This window comes from Cygnus olor, chromosome 7, assembly GCF_009769625.2.
Source record: "Cygnus olor isolate bCygOlo1 chromosome 7, bCygOlo1.pri.v2, whole genome shotgun sequence".
NCBI lineage: Eukaryota > Metazoa > Chordata > Aves > Anseriformes > Anatidae > Cygnus > Cygnus olor.
This window is the reverse complement of record NC_049175.1, coordinates 14,483,709-14,502,930: the sequence shown is the minus strand read 5'-3', so window position 1 is coordinate 14,502,930 and position 19,222 is coordinate 14,483,709. Positions and strand designations below refer to the sequence as shown.

The following is a 19,222-nucleotide window of genomic DNA, read 5'->3' as shown; positions in this document are numbered from 1 at the left end:
TCACTTCCCATCACTGCCTTTTACACAATCCAACCAGAATGCCACCATCACAACCTCCTGGCATGAAGAATGCACACCAACTTCCAAAGTTATTAAAATTATATGAATTCTCGTAAGCTGCACATTGTCAGGTTTGCCTTCATCTCAGAGACCTTTCCCCAGACCTTTCTGAGTACTGCAAAAGTCCTGAAAAAGAGCTTCCCGAACAAGCCATATTCTGAAACACTCTGTTCTGCACTACGAGCAGGAATGAAGAGATTTACAATAGTCATAAAGACAACTTTAAAAGGCCATTTTACATGTGAACTGTGACCATTCTGAGGAACTTGTTATTCCCATGGTGTTGCTTCCAGAAAAAAAAATAAAATCTAATTTGTGGGTGAAACAGTAGGTGGCAAGCAGAAAAGCGTGAGGAATGACAAGAGGAAGAGTGGCTTCTGTATTGGCTAAGTGCAGGGCTCTGCACAGTAGTTCAGTGGCCTAAATAAATGTAGAAGCATCCCAAAGAAACTGAACAACTTTCATATGGAAACAGGTATGTTTGATTAAAAAAATCAATACCGAAAACACCTTGAAAATGTGTTCATTGCCTGCAGAAAACAAAGAAATGTTATTACCAAATAACTCTGTTTTTCTTTTCTATTTTCTTTCATAGTGACATATAAACTTTGTGTGCTTTAGCAAGCCAAAATAGATAACACACTTTCTTTTGCAAGCCACATGAACTTATCTCTGTATTTGCACTTAGTCTGAAGGAATGCCAACACTGTAAAAGCAGAGCAAGATATCAAGAGTTAATATTTTTTTTAAGTCCAGTTATTTTGTGGACAATGCATACTGAGATCAAGCAAGATAAGAAGTTTGTTTCATAGACTTAGAAAATTGTTTTATGTAGCTTTATAGCTGCTAGGTATGGAGGCATGTTGGACTCTTGAGACAGATGAAGAAAAACAGTGCTCACTTACTGGGCTACCCACCATTTTAGCAAAATAAAGGAGACTGAAAGGCTAGGAAACCTATGCTAATTTAAATTAAGTGTGGCTTCCAGATGCAATTGTAATAAATGATGTAGATATCTGATACATAATACGTAATGATTAATTTACTCCTTTTGAAAGCAAAGGATGAGTTGTTTTTTTTTTCTTTTTATATGCTTAGTTATGAAGCAGAGGAAAAGGATGGGAAAGATGTTTGCTCCTTGATTTGGACCAGTTAGCTGCAAAAGAATTCATTTGTTCTGAATTTGCTCTCCCCTCCAAGTCAACACTGCCTTTAGCAATGAGATATACCTCCACCTCCAGTGAACCAAGTAACATCTAATTATTAACATCTTTCCTCGTCTTTCAATTTGATTGTACTTCTGTGTTCATGGAAATGAGTTGCAAAGTTTACAAAAATACAAACCATTAATTTCTAATGTCTGTAGGAGAAGAGCTATTTCATTCTTCTGACATCTAATGCATTGTAGTGTCATTTGGCTATTACAGCCAGCACTGCTAACAAAAAATAACCTTTCAAAGGCACATAAGGATTATCGCAGGGTTCCCACATATCAGCTCCATGGCCAGTGGCCAGAGGAGTCTCTGCCTTCCGGTAAAGTTCAAAACCAGCTAATTAATATCCATTTGTCTCGGCTGCAATATATCAATGAGTGATACAGTGATAAATTATGTGCAAAATGATTTTATGGCACGCGCTAATTTAAACACAAAGTATGCCGATATGATGGGAATGCATAAGAAGCCAGCGGAATTCCCAGGGCTCAGAAGCAGGAGGTTACTCCACAAGGGCTGTCTAGGAGGTGGCACTCCACATCCTTGGGAGACCTTCATAATGTTAGATATCAGGCAGTGAAACTGAATAAAGCAACAATTACTAACACCAAAGAGTATTCTTCATCATGTTAGCCAATTACATAAACGCTTAAATCTGTTCACCTTCCAGAAACTTTTATAAACCTATTTAATATTTATCTTTGGAAATTCAAGGGAATATTTCAGATGACAATGGATGTTAAAAGCAGAGCATAATCAAGTCCAGCGGGACCTCTGAACATAGCAATTAGAAGCTGTCAGGTTGATCAGGGAAAGATCAGGGAGGGATTTGATTTCACCAGATGTAAATTCTTCTCTTCTTTGTTCTCTGTAACTAAGCTGTGGGGAGTGCAGCTTGTGGGACCCTCCGGAAGGCATGTAACTGGGATGTGTTATACACTTTCACCCGCCCTCACACAGAGGGAACAGTCAGTTCCCTCTTGTTTACACTTCCAATGAAATTTTTGACAGAAGTGAGATCTTGGCTTATGTTACTTTTCACAGATCTCTCTACAACAATAACCTCGGTGTTTAGAAGAAGAGACAGAAGGCTAAGAGGTGAGCCTGAATGCCAGGTGTCTCCCTCCGTTTTGCCCCCCTACACCACATATGATGCATCTTCCCCCTCCTCTCTGCACAGGTGTTTTTGACACTGAAAATTGTTCTTCTGCTGTCCCTTACCAATATGATACTAAGCAGCCCCAATTCTTTAGCAGTAGATGTGGCAGCAGCACTCCCAGGAGGTTTTTGGCTGATCTGCTTGCTAATATAGCTGGAAAAATGCCTTCCTATCCTCATCCTCCGCCTGAGATGATCTGAACCTGTGCCTTCCACTTTCCCAGGCAGTTGCCAACTGCCAGGCTAGGGTGAACTACTGGGGTGGAGGATGTTTGGCTCAATGTCACCCTGTTATGAATAGAAAAAATAAATAAATAAAGCAATCTGTCAGCATTGTTTTCAAAAGCAAGCAGAAAAGGCATCAAGTTCTTCCTATTTTTTTTCCTCGTGGTTAGGTTAAATCACAAAGCTGGGAAGAGAATAATTACTAATAAACCTCCAGAGGTAATCTCTTGTGGTCACAGTCTACTTCAGTAAGTACACATACTTTTCTTGCATCATCCATCTATCTCACAGATGGCTACAGTTCTTTCTGTACTCTACCAAGCACCAAACATTTGGATTATACAGTTTATGTACCTGCTATATTTTATAGAAATGTTTACCAACACTTATAGATGTATAGATATTTCTTATAGAACCTATAACCAGCTGGGAAAGCTTTGTTACTGTCTGTAAAAAGAAATGCTATGTTTTTCTCTTCTTCCTTTAATCAATTCATGAAAAGGTTAATGCTCTTATTAGCACCGTACTGCTGAACCTCTCTGTGTGAAAAACATTGTTTGCACAGTTTGTGGTAATTTCTTATCAAGACAATTTGTTGTCGTGTCTCTGCACTTTCAATGGTTTCCAAATTCAATTTCCTACCAAAAGAAAAAAAACAGGTGCAAGACAGAAAGCAAGAGAGCAGGTAAAGATGTCAGAGCCCAGCTATGCTGCAAAACTGAGCAGTTCAACATAGTATAGGTTTTGGTCTGGATATGCTCCAAAGGGAAACAGACATTTGTGTTTGTCACTCACAACATCCAAAGCTGTCCTCAGGAAATGAGGATTCAAACAGAAGTCACTTGTTCAGGCTGTACATTGCAAGTCACAAAGATGCCTCATGGTAAATAAAAGAGAGATTCGAGGGCTGGACTTGGTCGTTGTGTCAGGAAAAAGTGTATGGGCACAGCACCCCTGGGACAAACAGCTAATGGCTGTGTCTGACAGACCAAGGTTATTAGCAATTCCACTTTATTCCATCAAGTTTATTCAAATGCTAAAATTAAATCCCATAGATGTCTTTTACAGGTTGAAACATAAAAACCTAAAAGTTTCTCTTTCAAGTGACAGATCACATAATTATTCTTTTCAAAATCTGAAATGTCATTTACATCCCTGCTTGAAATAACTTTTCAATGTATTGCATTCAGAACAATCCCTTCACTGTAGTATCTTGCAGCCCCCAATATAATCTGCATTTTCTTTATTCTGTATACAGGCCAACTTTGATGGGTTTTCCACAGCCCTCTCTTCCTGACACAAATAACCATGAAATATGGAGCCAATGTGAAAAAAAACCACAGTTTGCATATAAAAAATAAATAATATTTACAGTTATGCTGTGGTTTCAATACAGATCATATTAAATATCAACAGATTCCACATTTGTAAATATATCAGGAAGACTACATTAAATCTGCACACCAGAAACACATTACCCTGACTGCAGCAAACCTTTCAGAAAATGGAAAGGACTTTTAGGAGATGGACGTGGTACAGATTTAGACCTCTCTCTGCGCCCCTCTGCTGGAAGGAAGGGAAGTAATACCTAAAAAAATCGAAACATTACAAATATTTGTAAAAAAGTCCTTTGTGGGGAAATTGTTTTTTCTCTCAGTGGAAAACTCACACTGTTCAGAGCACCAGTGATCATATAAAGCCTGTCACTGGATAAACTCTCATCTCAGGATGATGAATTCCTGTCTTTCTCATCTTTCATCTGCTTCTCAGTAAACAATTCCAACCACTGAATGCCAAGCCAGAAGGCACCGGAGGTGGCTCTTCAGATCCCTGCTGAGCCCTCGCCTCTGTGGATGGTGCCTACCTGCATGCCTCTGCCAAAGACCGGCTGCTGCCTGCTGCTGCTTTGGTTACAGCCTCAGCTCCTGATGGTCTCTTGGTTGTCATCTAATCACCGATCTTACTAGGCTTCTTGAAGAAACTGAATTAGCTGAGGCAGTGGAAAAAACAAACAAACAAAAAAACCAAACACCCAAACCCTACTGCCCAAGATTCCTCCATTTTATAGTTACAGAAGCTGAGCCATTACTACTGTTCTGCTTAGTTAAAACATCACACCACAAGAGCCTACTTTGTTGAAAGTTTAAGACAGAACAGTACTGTCATTTTTAATAAACCTACAAGAATGATAGTGCAGATAAGTACCTTGGTAAAGAGGGAGTCTTGGCAAAGTAGCAAAAAATAAGAGCAAAAGTGGCATAAAATACATTGAGGTTGTAAGAAATTAAAAGGAAATTTAATATTAAAGGGAGTCTACATTTATTCAAATACGATTTCAGTCTGTCACTCTCCCAGCGAAGCAAAGCCTATATAGAATTTTTTTATTTTATTTTTTTTTTTTTTTTTTTAAGTTTTCATGGCAGGAAACCCTGAGGACAAGCAGCTAAAACCCACATCCTGCTGCCTGACCCATTAGCAGCATGGCAGCCAATCTGTACCTGCCAAGCAGCAAAAGTCAGTCTGGTTCAACAAATACACCTTGCAGTAAGACAACATCTGCAGGGAATACAAAGCAGACATAACTCTAATAGCCTAAAAACACAGGTTCAGTACACTGAGAATCAATATTCTGGAGGAAATGGTGTAAAACACCCCGCACAGGAGGTGCTCCGTCACCACCTGCACGTTCCCCTCTGCGGAGCTCTACGTCTTGGCTAGGAAAGCAGCCACCGACTGCAGAGCTGTAACTTCAGTCAAATATTCTGCTTCCTAAGCTGGAATCCAATTGCCAGTGCGATTAACTTCCTCCAGCCCTAGAGACAGAGCCAAGTGAAGCTAGCCAGAATAATTCACCGAGAAACCGTGAAAATCAAGTACTTTGAATATTTTGCTTCATCAAATCAAATCCCACTTGAAAAATAAGTGACCGATCACTCTGGAAGAAGACTTGGTTGAGGCTCAGCACACACTGTGGGTGAAATGAAAAGCTGGAAGAGAGGTTGTCTTGGCAACATTGTCTGATTTATATTTAAAGATAAAATCACTCTCCAAAGCTAACTAAAAGTGGATGACAGAGAGAAAAAAAAATGTAGGCATTCATATCATCTTCATAGCAGAAAGCACTGCCTTCTGTCAGTTGCCTGAATTATTTGGGGATTTTTCAGTAAGGTTTCTTCTGTTCATTGTAAAATGTCCTTTTTATAGCAACCATTAAGACAAACAAATAAGTCTTCAGTCTAGAAAAGCATAACAAACTCCTCCAAGTTACTCATTATGTGAAACAGCATGATGCCTCAATATCTAACGTACCAACTATTTTTTCTTTTATATTAACACACCAGCAATCATTACATTACTGTATAGCCATGCTCTCGTTATCAATTTGTGCACGTAAGCACTTTATAAAAAGTACAGACTTCTCACTTTTTTGTTTGTTTGTTAATTATTTTCTAACTTCTCTTTGCACAGTTGGTGATTTTAAGAGCTCTAAGTAATGTTTGATTTTTCCTCTGCAAAGAATCGCGTTAGACTTGGGTGCAAGGATTTGGGTAGAACACTGACCAAACCCAACAGGCAAACAGTCCCAACAGAACAAATCCCAACAGTTGTGATGTGGATGACTTTTAATGGATGACTCGGACAAAAATTCCATGAGGCCGATCACAGCCTGGAGCACCTCTGCTGTGGAGCCAGGCTGAGGGAGCTGGGGGTGTTCAGCCTGGAGAAGAGAAGGCCCCAGGAGACCTCACAGCGGCCTGCTTGTGCCTAAAGTGGGCTGCAGGAAAGCTGGGGAGGGACTGTGTGTCAGGGGGTATAGGGATAGGACAAGGGGGAATGGCTTTAAACTAAAAGAGGGGAGGTTCAGAGTAGATGTGAGGAAGAAATTCTTCACTGTAAGGGCGATAAGACCCTGTCCCAGGCTGCCCCATCCCTGGCAGTGCCCAAGGCCAGGCTGGATGGGGCTGGGGGAACGTAGCTTATGATCACTTCTCTGATCACCACTTCTCTAAATCATCAGCTCTCTGCTGACTACTTTAAGACACTCCCAACTACCTTACAACACTCCCAGCTTCTCATAACTTGACAGCTTCTCCCATTTCTGTCTCTCTGGCACTTCGTAGTCCAGGCGGTGCTCAATCCCTGTTCCATGGCTGTTAGTCTCCTGAATAGCCTCTTGAGGCAACCACTGCTGACATCTGAAGAGTTGTAGTAAATTTGTGGAGAAGATTGATTTAAACACAGTCAATGTCTTCATCAGATCTTTCAGTTAGTGAATAATAGACCTCCTTTAATTTCCCTCTTAATAATCATTTTTCATGCCACTATTGAGTTCACTGCTCTCATTCTCAGGCTCACCTGAGCACCAACAATGTGCAGCTTCTCCAACAGTCAGCCCACTTTCTGAAGCAGACTAATTTCACCCTTTTGACTTGAATTTCGCTTTTATTAGTTATCTTCCTCTTTTCAGTTCCGACTTCTAGCACTATTATGCTAACATATGACAAAATCCTTCCTTCAGCAATGCAAAGTCTAACACTTTTATACAGGTAATATTCTCTTAATGGGAACGAACAGGTGGGCATGCCAGAAGGATGCAACAATTATGTTTAACTGGTTGGCAATAAAGGATGATCCCAAATACTTGCTGCTAATGCCGTATAAGTCTCAGTTATGGCAAGCTTGAAAAGAAGTGGAAAAAAAAAAAGAAAGAGAAGAGGGGGCGAATAAAACCCTTGGAAAACTTGGAGAACAAGAGCCACTGGCTGGCAGAGACAGATGCTGCAGCCACCTCTGTGACTGCATGCACAGGCCATGTCCTGCCCCCAAGCTCGAATCGCAAGGCAGAAGAGCTGCCAGTAATTGCTTCTGATTGACTGCCACTGAGCTGGCTCAGAGACCCTCTGGAGAGCGCTCTTTTCTTGCAGGATCCTGTCTTGCCCCCATTCAACGCCTCAAAGAAAGCTCTGCCTATGTTCTCCAGTACTGTGCTCCCAGAGGGGTGTCTGGATTAGCTGCTGATTTACTATATTATTTTACAAAGAAATTTTCCCACTGCTTCTGCCTGAAATTGCTTGCCATTAGCTCTCCTGAGGTCTCCCACTACACAAGCCTTTCATGGCAAATTAATATAGGACAGTGTATGATATATTCCCTGCAAGCTTTATTTGTGCTCTAGGTAAGTGATAAAGTGGAACAGATAACTACCTATCTTAACACCAGCAGCAATCGGGGGATTTGGGGCCAAACCGGCTCATACTTGAAGAATTGAAGAGGTGGAAAAAAAGACTTGTTGGGAACGTTGCAAAGAAAGAACTAGTCCCAAAGAAAAGTTCTTTGTGAATATATTACAGGGTCAACATTACTATTCTTAAGAGTAGGAACATGAAGCATACCTAATTAGGTAGGAAAAAAACTAAGCTTTTTTTTTTTTTTTGGTCATCTTGCATCATAAATGTAAATGATGCATAAAAAGCACTTAGTAGATATATCCTTTATGCCCTTAACAGAAGAGACTGCGTGTGCTCAGTGATTCAGCCAGTGGCACGCTGCCAGCACCAGGCTGGTCACGAGGCAATCCTCACTGACCCCATTAATCCCTGCAGACACAGTCCCAGCCAGGGGAAGCTCCTTCCCACCTCACTTGCTTCTTCACAGTGAACCACAAGAGAAAACAATTACATGAGAGGGAGGATTTGGGAACAGACAGACCTTCTCATGCATTCAGCTGGTTAATGCTACAGACGTATCTCATGGGGCTTTGAAAAGGCTCTAAGCAAGCTACAGTGCAATGGACTTCAGCATCTGACCCTCAAAGGTGCGTCAGGCATCCAGCATTATCATCATTCAACACCTTCATAGAAAAGCTTAGTAAAATATGGAATTTACCTTCCAATTGTTGCTATTTTTCAAGTTACTGGGATGAACAGTTAATCGTTTGGAGCTCACCAGGAAAAATACTTTCGCGTTTTGTGTCCTCAGTTCTGCCTCTGGACCAGGCTTAGTAGGACGCATGGCACAGCTCTGCCCCAGGAGAAGAGGATTTTGCAGACAGCTTGGCTCAGAGGAGAGAATGGGCAGAAGTGAGGCGCTGGTAACAGAGTAGCAGCAGAGAAATGCTGCTGAGCTGATATGAAAGAAAATATCTGTGGGTTTTGTGGACTCCGAAGTGAAATATTTGGATTGTGTTTTAAAAGACCCAAGCCAAAATGCTCTTACACTTATCTGATAAAAGCGACCCTTAAGAAAACATGTTTTCCTGACAGAAGCTGTGGTGTTGCAGGGAGTTCCTCTTCCTTGAGAGTATTATTCAACCACAAATGCCCCGCCAGCCTCAGAAAATCTTTGAAATACTGTCTCTCCTTATTCAAGGGCACGCTACTCTGCCATTACAGCCTCCAAGCTCTTCAAGAGCAAAAGAAACCCAAACACAACCTGTGGCAACTGTGTGAAACTCAACCCAGTGGACAAGGACCAATGTACTTTATCTGAAGAACAACCAGAGAAAAGCTTCAGTTTTCTCTCCCCAGTTTCTGTTCTTTAAATGGAAGAAAACAGTGATTAAGACTAAATAGGCTAGGAGGAATCCACTCCAAATCCTTCTGTTGAAGCCTACATTAATCACCAAGCTTTCTCATTGATTTTGGTAGAGGAGTAGCATTATACAGTTACAAAACAACAACTAATCATGCTCAACTCTCTCCTTGGGCTCTCTAATACTCCACGCGGGTCAGAAAGATGGTTCAGAGGTAGCTCTCAAGTCACCTTGTCACTCTCAATCACCTAAGCATTAATGCACACACCACCCACTAGAAATAGCACAGCAACTGTGTATGACAAGAATTAGGAAAAACTGGACTGCATTTACAGCATTTAATAGAACTGCAAATTTTTTTTCCTGAAGTCAAAATATTTAGCTTGCTCAAAACAGGAGCGAAAGGCCTGTAAATACATATATAAAGCAGCCAAATGATTTATGTATACGTGTTATGGATATATTTTTATGGATTCCAGCTTTGTGATTTACTGGATGTCTGTTGACTGCAAGTATACAATAAAAGGAAAGGATGTTTCCACTAAAGCAGACTCATAGAGCCAAAATATATGAAAATGAACTGATCCCTGAAATTCTAGTAAATTTTTGCCTTGTCTAAATATATTTTTATTTTGCAGGTATTTTTATGCAACTTATTAAACTAAAATATGTTATGAATTGCTTAGTTAAGAATCAGTTTAACTACTAAATCCTGTATATTATTAAAACGTCGTAGATGTTGAACATTCCTTTTCAGGTATTACATAATGTTAAAGCTACCTTCTGAGTGTATGACAGCAAAAGTTCCATAGAAATCTGAGCAAATGCTGGACAGCTCAGGAGACCTGGATCCCATTTCACAGATGCCTTTTGCTATCTTGACCAAGTCACTGAATCAACCATCTGCTGTAGTCCCCACCTTTGGGTACCAGCAGGTGTTTGTGTGCTTAGGTTAGATGCTGAAAAGGTAATAAACACATCAGGGTTTCTGCAGGGAGATGGAGAACTTGTGAATTTCCCATTAATAGTGACAACTTTAAGTTCTTCAGCAGACATTGTTTATATTAATTTACTTTAAGAAGCTTAAGCTTCGAGTTCAAATGGTCAGCAAAAAAAAACAAACATCGTCATATACAGTTGCCAAGACTAAAGTTAATGAATTCTCTGGCAAGATAAATATCAGTACTGTGCAAACCACACAAAAGGTTTAAATGAACATTCATTCAGATTTTTAAATAAGTTCCCTCTGGTAAAGGAAATGTTCATTTATTGACCATTCAGTCAACAAGGTCTGTTACTTAAATTCCTGCGGAAAGCATACACCAGTTGTACACACCCCAGCACCTTCACCAAAACTGGCACCTTACACATGAAATCTCCACTGTATTGGATTGGAGTGATGGAATTTCTCATTAGGGCCACAAAAAAGTACCTGGATCTTCATGAATTGAAACAAGCAAAAACAACAGGTCTGTTTTTACCATATGGAGGACTGATGTGAGATTACAAACACTATGGCTTTAATCTTCTCTCGTGGCTTCCACAAACTCTCCACTGAAGCTGTTTCCTGTAGCTCTGTCCACAGACAACGTTTTCCTAACTTCTTAATTGGCTCAGGCCTGGGTGTGGAAAAGCCCGCTCAGATTTTTTTTTTTTTTTGGTTGTCAATGCTCTTTTAAAAACAGAAAGCAGAACAGCCAGCTTGGTTCCTGATGCAAGTTAGCTTTTCTTGCACCAGCAAGCTTTCCATGCTGGGACGATCCCATCTCCTGGGGAGGCTTGCTGAGGACAGCCCTGACCACTGCCTCCACACTGCCTACTGAGCAGTATTACTCCTGAGTAGTATTTACTCCTTTTCAGCACAAAATGCAGAACACAGCTCGTTGTTGTTTTTTTTTATGACTTTTTTATGATTACTGTTACCAACCTTTTCAGCTGAAATACATTTTAAAATGCAGTATACTTAATGGTTACATTAGGTATTAAAAGGAAGGAAACAAGCAACTAAATAATGGAAGTACATGCTTCACTTAAAGTAACCATATGACAAAAAAGAAATTGCAAATTTCTATGACTTGCCACCACTATCCTGGAGTTCATCCTAGTTCCTCTGTTATGTATTTGAACTGTATAGTGTGCAAAATTATATAGTGATTCAGTTTATCTGAGTACATAACCTGAAGGGCTTTTTCAACCTGACATAAGCATAAAAAAATCAAACATTTCAGTATACATACTTAACTGTGCTGCTGCTGTCATTTGTCCAACTTTCCATTGGAATGACTGTGTGTGAAGACTTCAGAGCAGCCAAAGGAATAACTGTAAGAGAACAAAAACATGTTCAGTTTACTAATAAAATAAAATAAAACACACCAAAACACAAAGAGGAACAAGAAGACATTAAAATAAAATGTCAATTCCACAGATTCAGACCTAATTGCTAGAAAAGTCTGAGATAATACGTATTTCAGGATAAATATTCCCCTCTTCTCATTCATTCCACTGAAGGCTCCTTGGAATTTGCTTCCTATTCACAGGAGTCAATAGTATTTCCTAGGACATACCAGTCAAATCGTGTTTTTTTTTTCTCCTTAGGACTTCATTTGACATGCCAGCTGAGAATCTGGACCAAAATGTCCCTTTGCCTGAAATGTATCTAAACCATTTTATAAATGGGTTCAAATAACTTGCTTCCAAACACACAGCAACCTCTCTGCTCTCTGATTTCCTCTTCCTTCACCATTCTCTCCAAATGAAGAGCTGTCATTCAAGTAGGGAGGTCTACAGTTCAGGCTTATTTTAGCTGCTCAAACACTATTGCTGGGATAGAACAAAACCAGAACAAAACCACTTGCAAAAAAAAGATTCCAGATACATGTAATGGAGAAATTTTGGAAGCCTTGCTCTTGTTTTTGTGGGATGAAAAGACGGGAATGAAAAATCTCTTTTGTATTGCTGGAGTTTTGTGGGTAGACTGCTAGTGGTTATAGCTAATCATATATTTAGCAACACGAGCACATAAGGTCAGCAATTAGACTGCTAAGTGAATTGGTTTGCATAATCTAGCTGCATATGAAGAGCTATTACCCAAATAATTTAAGACACAAGCTGTGGAATCATTTGAAAGGCAGCATAAAGGAATGGGGAAAGCAGGAACCTTGCCAACAGCTATCACCAGGTGCAGAGAGGACACGTAAGCAATGCACCTGCCTTTGAAAAGCATTTGTGTAATCATCGATTAGGTGCAGAAAGCTCATGTGCATTCTGTTAAGCCTCCATTTACAAATATAAACCTGAGCCTGGTCTCCCATGAAGCTGAGAGTCACACCCCAGCTCCTGACTGGGGGTAACAAGACAGCAAATTTGCCTTCTTTTCTCCCAGAGCCCAGCACTTGGTCATTATAATGCAGTTCTCTCCCTGAAGAGCTTCACACTTTGTTGGGATTCAGCGTCCAAAATTCACAGATTGAAAATTTTGCTGTCTAAACTCTTACGAGTAAGAATAAAGAGCCTGGTGGGGATGTCAACAAGTGCGTGCGAGGCTCTGTCCATATGAGCATCTCTCCTCCAAAGAGATTGGCATAGGAGTGCAAAAAAAACAATTCTTTTACTCTTCCTCTCCATTTTAATTTGTACCCCTGCAATAACCATTCTGACCTAGTGGTCTACTCTACGATAACATGGATATCATCTTTTGAGAAAAAAAAACAAAAAACCTTTCTAGTGAGATTTACATTATATATAGAATTTTTTTTAAACTGTTGGTAACAATCCGGTACATCTCTTACACCTTACTTCACCAAAGGGTTACAGTCTAACAACCACCAAAAATTGAGTCAAGGCGCTTGACTTACCTGCTTGCTACCTAAACAAAGTCTACATGAAGATACTGACTGAGTTAGAATACTCAATACACCAGCCTATATAGGGGAAAACTCGCCACTCAGGCAGAAGTAATTATTAATAAATTATGGTTTTATTCTATTGCTATCTTCCTATTTCTTGCTGAAATTTAATCATATGCAAAACAATTAGAAAATACCTGCTTAAGTTTTAGGCTGATTGTTTTAGTAATTGAAATGTTTATGGTCTATTAAAGAAAATTTATTTTCTGTCACCCAAGAAGAAGCCATAGGATTAATGGATATTGCCTTACACATGTTTGTGCAAGGAAATGCAACTTTTGCAATTTTCACTTTCATTTAACTTTCACAGTTTATTTTATGAGACGTTTCAAAAGATGTCTGTTACTCAGAGATTTGTATTCTGTGTTTGGAAATTTCAATTACACTTTCTAATTAAAAGCCTTAAGTGACAAATTATAACCCAGTGCTCTACAGATACAAAAAGGAGCCCAATAAATGTAGCATCATGATTTTCTGAAGAACCAGAATCCAGTTATCTGTTGCAACTTCTGCTAGAGATTGAGTTTCAGCTCAAACAGAATACAAAATATTTTAAGTTTTAAAAAGAACCTTGACATTAACAAAAAAAAAAATTAATACCAATTTCCTCTTTCAAACATAAATAGAATATAGGGTTGGACACATAACATCCTACCCTTTGGCTTTATCAGTTGCCTTATAAAATAAAATAAAATAATCAAATCCTACTCAAAACACATTAATTTTTTCATCAGCATCTCCTGTAATGCCACGGAAGCCTATATTCTGAAAATTTTATGAGGTTCCTGGATGGGTGGAAAATGTAAACTAGAAATAGCCCAGTTCGTGTTGCTTCAAATAAAACCAGGAAGGGGCAGATGCAGATGTGTTCCTGAAGCTGTAGACCAGGGCCAGCAGCACAGCTAGTGCTGTATGGGCAGAGGTGCTGCTGCCTGCTGAAACAAGCTAGGCTCAGGGTTTCTTAGCCTTAAGAGCCACCTTTGGGGAGGTGGGTGTTTGGGCAGTTGAAGAAAAAGCGTGTAACTTCTGTGCTTTTCTTCTTTTCGAAATTCTCCCCTTTTCTCTCCAGCTCCTATTCCCTCTACCACATCTTCCCCCAGGTGGGAATCCATTTAGGAAGGCAGCGCTATATTAGATGGGAAAAACAAACAAATCACAGAGCTTCCTGAAGCACCTACAGACAGTGGATTCAATTACTGCACGTTAAGCCCTTTATATTTTAGGGTTGTGAGTCAGGAAGACAATTGCTAAACTAAACAAAACCAATGAGTGCAACTATCCCATTAAAGCAAGGATCTAAACAGTATGAGCAAAATACCAGAGCCCAGCCAGACAATTAAATAATCAGACAGCCCTTTGTAGTCCTTCTTGCAAAACATGATGGAGGATAAAACACCTGCTGGCACGTCTGCTGCAAGCCTTTTCAGACCTGTCAAGCCTTTTCTGTAAGCAGGCTCTAGTGAACTCTTTCATTTTTTTAGTGGATCATTTTTTTTGGAGTCATCTTTCTAAGCCTACCAGATACACTTCTCATTTACGGTTCACTTAGATGCTCGATTCATATTCTTTTGTTGTTCTTTGACAAGTTTCTGGATTACCCATGTATCAGTAGATAACCAAAGTATGCTAAGAGTTTCAGTATCACATCATCTCTCCTGCTAAGCCGGAAAGACAGCAGAAAATGAGAACATCAGACAAGTTGTCTAGGAGAAATATGCTAAACCTCAAACACTTCCTAAGTTAAACATTAAAACTACTGGTGTCTCAACTAAATACCTACTTACATGCATGCCAGGAGACACAATTTATCCCTAGTTTCAAGTAACCTGCATTTTTCAGTTCACAAAGAAAAGCCTTTCCTGTTCATAGCACACATCATAGAGTTAAATAATTCATACCTAAAAAAAATTGACATTTAAGAAAAACAGTCCCAAAGATTACATAAAACTTCCTTTACTGTTTTATGTATTATATACAGGTTATATATTTATGAAGGTAACACAAGGGGAACATTACCCAGAGATATTATTTCCATAAAGTCTTCTCTTTTTCTGATTCCTCTGACTCTTCTCATCATTTTATGTTATGTGGGGCAAATGGCTGAAAATACAGGAGTTTTACTTACAATCCATTGCACTGAAACACTATGATTCTTCCAAATGTCTCGAGCATTTTAGGCTTAGTTTTTCATTTGTAGTGTTGTCACACTGGATATATAATGGGAAATTCTGCCTATCTTAATGAATTAGTAGACTTTTTTTTATTATTTAAAAAAAGTCTCATTCATCTCTTAGTCTTAAGTGACATCTTGAAAGAGGTAAAACTATGTGCTGGGGAAAAGCAAGGAATTTACTTTCAAACTGACATTAGGTCTCTCATTTAAATGAATATACCTATCTCCTGATGTCATGGGGGAATGAGCCCCCTCTTGCCTTCACAATAACAAATGACAGGGCAATTTTTAATATCTGTTCCTACTTACTGCTTCTCCATAGTGAACAGTATCAATCTTTCCACTCTTTCATAACAAAGTTTTTCCACAGCCCTAATCTTTCTTGTTATCCCTCCCTGGTCACTGTGCTTTAATCTGGCAGAAAACTCATTGTGATATCTAAAAGTAGATGAAATGACTTGGGAGTGAACATTTTTACACTACCAGAAAAGACACCCGCACAGCTTACAGAGGAATATATTATACTTTCTAGTTTCTACAACAAGAATGGGTATATTTAGAAATAATTTAGTTCAGCATTACCAGATGAGGCACTTTAACCAATGCTATAAAGGACATCAGAAAAGATGACTCTAATGATGCCTGAATGTCAAAAATCCTCAGCATTGTCCTCAATCTAAAGTAGTCAGCAGGAAAACTTGCATATGGCATACTTTATCTCCGCCCTAAAATCTGCCCAGCTATTTAGGTGGAAAGAAGAAAAAAAAATAAAACCATCTAGAAGAACTTACAATCTTACTCAATATGTCTTTCTGGACAAAATCTTAGAAAGGAATATGAGCCACTTCTTTGTGCTTTAAAACATTTGATCTTCCTTGCTTCTTCATGCACATCCAGAACTTTCCTAACCAAGCTGATGCATAAATGTGAAAACTTACAGAGTTAATGACTGGCATGGATGCACCAACATGTAAATGCCTCAATTTGGGGAAAATACAGAGGATTTTCATTGCTATCTCGCATGAGGAAACAGCAGATGTGAAATCATTAGAATCAGGACAGTATTTCCCAGATGCAAAGGTTAAAAAAAAAAGAGTAGTAGTTGTAAGGTCACTGACTGTTGCATCTGAGGAAGGGAAAGAAAATTAACATTTTGTATAATGAAGAGTTTTTGAGAACCATTTTGCCGTAAGGCAGCCTAGACCATCTGTGAGATAAGAAGAGCCTCTTGCCTTCAAAAAAAAGTCCTCCTGATAAAACCGGGAGCTGAAGTCAAGGGGCTTAAGAGCACACTGAAGTGCTTCACTGAGTGCTCCAGGGACAGACCTGTGCACGTGCCTAAGTGCTCCACAAACCATTTGTTACCACTGTCAGGGACTGAAGACTGCCTAAGTAATAAATACAGCCCTTTAAGGATGCACTTAGAAACATCCAGGTAGCACACGGTGTTTATCAGTGAACATAGTCCAAACTGGCTCCACAGATGCAATTCTTCATGTTCCAGGACCCAAACCCAAATCAGAGAACTGGAAGAAGGTGCAGTCATCCTTAGGTCATACCCTGCATTTTTAAAGATACCTGTGGGTTATTTATTTTTGTGTCACCCCCACCCACACCACCTGTGCCACCAGTGAATAGAACGAGTGGGTGAAAAAAGGCAGATATTGGGTCATTTGCAATGACCCAAGCACATCCCTTCTTTGAATCTTAAAAAGCGAGATCTGTATCTAAACATTACTGCATGGCTGAGATCCAACATGGAAAGGTGTTTCTGAAATTAAGGCTTAACCTTCAGTATGCTATCATCCCTCCTCCGGCCGTTTTGATAACACAAACATTTTGGACACTGGCATCATTAATGATACATCACACCTAATTAATTTCTTTTCTGGTATCAGCCTTTCCCAATGTTAAACGTTGCTCTGATTTCTTTGTTTTCTTTAAAGAAAACGTATGAACAGTATGAAGAGTACTGTATGAACAGCAGCTTCATTTAGACAGAGATTACCCACTCTGAATTTGTAAGATTAGAAGATAAATATTGGTAAGATGAGTCTATATGGACAAATTAAAAGCACCTTATGAATAACATTGCTCTGTATAACTTAGCACACAGGTCTATCACTCTATTAAGCAAATCTGATTATGCCTAATTTGCAAAACTGGAGAAAATGAAACAATCAAACTCAAACTGCTTCATAAATGAAGTCAGAGAAAATTATCTGTTTCTAGCTACTTGTTCTGTTATACCAAAGTCTGACATCTCCGGTATGGAAGCACACAGCTGTCTCCTCCTTCTGCTACAAATATTTCAGCCATGTTTACTTCTGTTAAATAAAGATGAACATAATATAAATACTACTACTACTACAAAAAAAAAAAAGTAAACTATGTAATGAGCCAGGCTGAAATACAGCTAAATACATCAACGTTCTCCATTCGTTTCAATGGAGTCATGGTAAGCCAAAGGACTTTTTGATGCAGCCGAGGTGTTTGAGAAGGGCTAGGAATGACTCCTGAGCACAGCCACTACAGGACAGCCCACTGGTAATGGTACCTGTCAGGGATCTCTTCAGAAACAATGTTCCCTGAATCACACGAGCTCTTGCATTGTGAAATCCAGACTACCCATAAACACACAGCCTAGTATCCCTAAAAAAAATGAAAAGAGGGGTGTCTTAAGAAAAGGGGATGTTTATTTTCTTTATGGGGTATTAACTGTTCCAGGCAACAATTACAGTATTCAGGAATACAGCAGCAAGGAAAACGAAAATTTTACATTACCTTTATAATTAATTTAATTTCCTGAACTTGGGTTGTATCTTATTTAATTTACTGCCAGGCAGAATCATCAGTGATGCAATCCTCATGCTTCTAAAAGGAAAGAAGTTATGTCAGTAACGCCATACTCTTTACTACAGCTTTTTTATTAAGTTTCCCTTTTGTGGAATTTATTTGCTGCATGGAAACAAATTAAAATGTAAGCCTTGAGGGAAGGAAACACAGGAAGTAAGAAAAATGTTACTGGTTCAGCTGCCACTGGTAACATCCCAGAACTGGAGCACTGACGGTGATCCCTCAGATACTCCGCACAGGTGCATTTACTAAATCAGATTTATGTATTTATTTATTTGTTTAACAAAAATCAGATCTTTGGTTAAGACCCCACCTATACAAAAGCACAGAGAGAAGCGTACTTCAAATTACAGTGTTCCCTGGCTGTAAAAAACCTGCCTGGCTTGTTACAGGTGGGTATGGAAGGAGGGAGATGAGGCCAGAAGGAAAATGGCATCTTGCTGTGAAGGCAGTTACTGAATGAAGAAGACAGCAGGGAAGGGAAGGAAGGATTCAAAGATCCTTTTACAAATGACAATTTTCACAGAGGGCCACCAAGTTCTTAGCTATATGGGTGCTGAAACCTTAAGCTGGCTGCTGCTCCTGCAGCTTACTGGAACTACTGGCCGGTAACTTTCCCTTACTGAGTTTTCCTTGAGATTTTACTGTATTAACATGAGTATTTTTCCTTGTGTTCTGCATATGCAACAACTAAATTCACAAAGCACTTCCATTTCTTAATTGCTATATTAGGAGCCTAAGCAATCTGCAAGCAGCTATGAGGAGTAGCACAGTCTCAGAGTACAGCAGAGAGGGATTGGATATATTAGTAAGAGCCCACTCTAGGCTAACAACAGCACAGTTGGAGATATAGTAACGCTGGTCACTCCTCATGCTGTGCACTCAGTGAGATGCTGAGCTATTACAGAAGGAAAAGAAACAGCAGTAAAAAAGTGCATCTGTGGCACTTGTTGCTGTGTAGTTCTACAGTGTGTCCGTCCTCTAAATTATATGCAGGAGTTGTCTACATTATTAGTTAAGAGTGCCTGTGTTTATAGGTGGTAAGGAAAATAGGAAATATGCAGGAAATATTCTCATTACTTACTCAAAAATGCTAAAG

The 19,222-nt window shown here is 39.4% G+C and overlaps 1 long non-coding RNA gene across 1 annotated transcript in view; it reads right to left on the bottom strand.

Annotated features, from left to right (window-relative positions):
• Nucleotides 1–18,135, bottom strand: part of LOC121073392 — a 57,616-nt gene extending 39,481 nt beyond the window's left edge. Inside the window, exons 1-2 of the long non-coding RNA XR_005821679.1 lie at nucleotides 18,052–18,135; nucleotides 11,427–11,508 (exon numbers count right to left, since the gene is read on the bottom strand). This is a non-coding gene — a long non-coding RNA (uncharacterized LOC121073392). The remainder of the gene's footprint in view (nucleotides 1–11,426; nucleotides 11,509–18,051) is intronic.
• Between the last annotated feature and the right edge of the window lie 1,087 nt (nucleotides 18,136–19,222).